At 37.9% G+C, this 4,270-nt stretch overlaps 1 pseudogene; it reads left to right on the forward strand.

The window, feature by feature from the left end:
* The first annotated feature begins 285 nt into the window (after positions 1–285).
* LOC113042851 (IQ and ubiquitin-like domain-containing protein) lies at positions 286–3,276 on the forward strand (annotated as a pseudogene).
* The last annotated feature ends 994 nt before the right edge of the window (positions 3,277–4,270 follow it).

The following is a 4,270-nucleotide window of genomic DNA, read 5'->3' on the forward strand; positions in this document are numbered from 1 at the left end:
AAATAAATGCAAATACATAAAATAAAGAAACAGAAATACTATATATATATATATATATATATATATATATATATATATATATATATATATAATAACTGAAAAACACTAAATGAACTGAAATAACTGAAATTTGAAAAAGAAATGTTAACACAATCTATAATGCTATATGAACGATACCAAAATAAGTACCAAGTAAATTTGAGGGTATAGTATTGTAATCATTCACGACTATAGTTTAAAATAATAATAAATAAAAGGTATTACAATTAATTCCTTTAATATTCCATGGTACCATCTAATCGTTTTTGTAAAAAAAATATATATATATATTCACCACATTCTGTTTTCCATTTAATATTTTGTATATTTGCATGTGGGTTTCTTGTTCCTCCAGTTAAGATCCTGCTGATGCCTGAGAGGCACATGATTACTGTGGCCTTCACATTGCCCTCACAATCCTGGATCTGAAAAAACCCTTCAGCCTCAGAGCTGAGGGTCCCATCAGACAACATACAAATCACTCGCGATGGTGACACAAAACATACTCGAAAGTGTCCTTCACAGGACAAATCGTGGACAAGAAAATCTGACATTTCTGAGAATAAAAGAATACACGCATACCGTAGAGGTGAGTTCAGGTAAATCAGGACAGTTTTTGTCATTAAGATGTCTTGGGAAAAATGCCCCAAATATTATAACGTATAATGTTGGTAATTATCAATATTGATTCTTAGTTATTCATTTTTTGAAAAAAGGGTGGATGATGACCTGACGCTGATGGACATTGGCGTGCAGCCTCATGGAATGGTCCAATTTGAGATGAGCTCGCTAGACCCAGAGACCAATCAAACCACAGCAGGAGTACAACATGCCCCATGTCATCACTGTCAGGCTACAAACAAGGTTACAGCTGACTAGCGTATCATGAGGATAGACAAGCCTTTGTGACAAGTCTCTTGCTTGAAGACACAGACTCGTATCAGGACGTGGTGGTGGAGATCGACAGAGCCACTTCAGGGAAGGAGTCTCTGGGAGGATACCATCATAATGTGACCAAGGCGGAGCATCATCATGCTGCTGTCCAGACGATGCCTAAGAAGAGACCTGACGAGGATGTTGAGATGTTCAGCAGGGATACACAGGTGTGCACGCGCACACAGGCCCTGGTTTGCGCTCTTCAAACTACTGGTATTTGTGCCGTTATTTAACGCTCAAAAAACATGTCTTAAACTATTTTACTCGAGAGTGTGTGGTAAAAGCGAGAGGATTTTGGCCTCGCATATTAATTTATTTGGAATGGCATGAATAACACATCATCAGCCCAGAGACTTACATCACTGCAGGAGAATATCACGGCAAGAGACTGAGAGCTGTTCGTGTGTCTGCAGGGTTGAGAGGAAATTGTGTTCATTCTGGGCTTTCGCCGTTCATTACAAATGCTTGTATGTGTGTTTATTTTCCTCAGGTCATTACACTCCAGTCATATGTCAGGCGCTGGCTAGCCAAGTGTTTCACAGACAGCTTGAGACAGGCTAAAAAGAAAGCATCTGGCATGGCTAGAAAAGGAAAAGGGAAGGAAGAAAGAGGAGAAAGAGCAGCAGATCAGAGATGAATATCACCGCAGGATGAAGGCAGACTTTGATCTGCTTTATAATGGCTTGAGAAGTGAGTAAGTAAGTGTTTGTGGAGTAACTAACTATAGGTAGCAATGCTACTAACTTAAAGGTGACAAGTACATTTTCTACACCAATAAACTTACTGCAGGAACTGAAAAATAATGACTTTATTTTAATAACAGGTCTTCCTGAAAATCTGTGAACCACAGTCCTCAAATGACTTGTATTTGACTCTGCACATAAAGCTGTATTTTATCTTTGAAAAAAAAAAACTGTCAGCTTTAACTACAATTTTAAGTAGGATGTCAATAGATTAGCTGCTCTCATAATAGCTTTTGCAAGCTACTGCTTTTTTGGACTTATTATATGTTTGCGTGCAGCTCAATAGGTGGGTTCAGTCGGTTCATGCAAATGAACTGGATATAATAAATTATTGACTCATCCATTTCAGTCCCTTCACAGACTGACCTCTTTTTCTGAAGTAAAATATATTTTAAATATTGTAGACCGTCATTATACAGTAGTTTGGGACTTAGTTTTTATTTATCTTACTGACTAAACTTTTGAACTTATTGTTTTTGGAATTAATATACCTGTGAAATCCAGTGGCAAATTAAATAAGATAATCTGATATTTATATATTTTTACATTGCTTCGCTGTAGATGACTACATTACAGTTGGTATGATATATTTAGTGAGATGGAGACATGTATGTATTGTAATGTGTGCAGTGATTTGGATATAAGTCAGTATGATGGTTCTCATTCTTTATCTGTGTGTGTCAGAATGGAGGTAGAGGAAGTGGAACACATCAATGTCACTTTATCTGGTGCGGAGAGAAAGGCAGCGCTGTGCGCTCTACTGGAGCAAGAGTCCCAGTTCATCTCCTCCATAGAACAGCACAGAATGTCTGCAGGCATGAGGAACCAGGATAAGGCCATACAAGCCTTCCTCCACAAGGTGTCTTATCTATGCTAATCGGCTGTCTCGGCATGAGCATGCACTATTGCTTAGACAGAAACCTTTGCTTGTTCACAGTGCATAAAAGAGAAATTCTAAGATTAAATTCTGCATTAAAACATCTCAAATGGATTTAAAATGGATTTCAATTTTTATAAATGATAAATCTGCATGGCAGGAGATTGATTTGATTTAGAATTTTGAAGATTGCTGATACATAACTCTTCTCCATTGTGTCCTTCACCTAATGTTGCTCGAGTAGAAATGCCAGTGTAATAAAATACAGTGAACGTCACTTTTATGACAAGGAGCTAATGATAACTAACTGATAATATGCTAGATCAAAAGTCAGAACAGACTTTATGTATTATGTTACCTCCTCTTTAGCAGTGGTTTTTGCATTTAAGTAAACAAAAATGTCCTTGAAATGTATTAATGAATTTAATACATTTAATATTAATATATGAATTTATAAATTAATTGCATAGGTGCATTCTCTATATTATTCTATATATTATTGGGAAGGTGCCACAGATGGACACAAAGTTAACCGTCAGAGGCGAGGAGCTGTGAGACATGTACAGGAGCATCACCCAGGCTCAGTTCACAAAGGACGAACATCTAGATGTGCTTCTCACTTTCAAACACATCCTAACAGTCGGTTCCAAATTTATAGTCCAAACCAAGGTCAAAATGTAAACTCTTTTCTAGAAGCATGTACAGGTGCATCTCAATAAATTATAATGTCGTGGAAAAGTTCATTTATTTCAGTAATTCAACTCAAATTGTGAAACTTGTGTATTAAATGCAGTGCACACAGACTGAAGTAGTTTTAAGTCTTTGGTTCTTTTAATTGTGATGATTTTGGCCCAGATTTCTTTTACAGTGGTCTCCAGCTCATCTGCATTTTTTGGTCTCTTGTTTCTCATCTTCCTCTTGACAATAGCCAATAGACTGGGGTTCAGATCTGGTGAGTTTGCTGGCCAGTCAAGCACACCAACACCATGGTCATTTAACCAACTTTTGGTGCTTTTGGCAGTGTGGGCAGGTGCCAATCTCCTGCTGGAAAATGAAATCAACATCTTCAAAAAGCTGGTCAGCAGAAGGAAGCATGAAGTGCTCCAAGATTTCTTGGTAAATGGGTGCAATGGACCAACACCAGCAGATATAATTGCATCCCAAATCATCACAGACTGTGGAAACTTAACACTGGACTTGAATTGGACTCTAATTAGCTGTTTTGACTACAACACTGAGCTTAACTTCACCCTATACATCAAAATGTGAGTGTGATGTGAGCTGTTAGGTCTGTAAACAACTTCCAGTTGTAAAGACACTTCAAAACAACAAGTTCTGGTTGGTCATCTCACTCTTTGAAACCAACTCCATTATTTACCCTGCTCTCCACAAGTGCCTCGGGATCCTGCGGATCTGAGAAAAGAACATCTGTTTGTGTCTTGGCTGTAATGAGTATCAGTCATCCACTGACTTTGCTTTAAAGACAAATGCATCTTCGGTTGGCCTCTGTTGCTGCAGTATTAAATTTAGACAATGAGGCTCGCCCGAGAGAGGACTTCTCTCTGTACAAGAACATTCTCATGTGCTTGCATGTATCTGAGGCCAAGTGCAGCCCAGAAGCCAAAATCACTTTCCTACTGCAGGTAACGTTTATTCATTCATTATTCATTTCAAG

The sequence above is a fragment of the Carassius auratus genome, chromosome 25 (genome assembly GCF_003368295.1).
Source record: "Carassius auratus strain Wakin chromosome 25, ASM336829v1, whole genome shotgun sequence".
Classification (NCBI taxonomy): domain Eukaryota; kingdom Metazoa; phylum Chordata; class Actinopteri; order Cypriniformes; family Cyprinidae; genus Carassius; species Carassius auratus.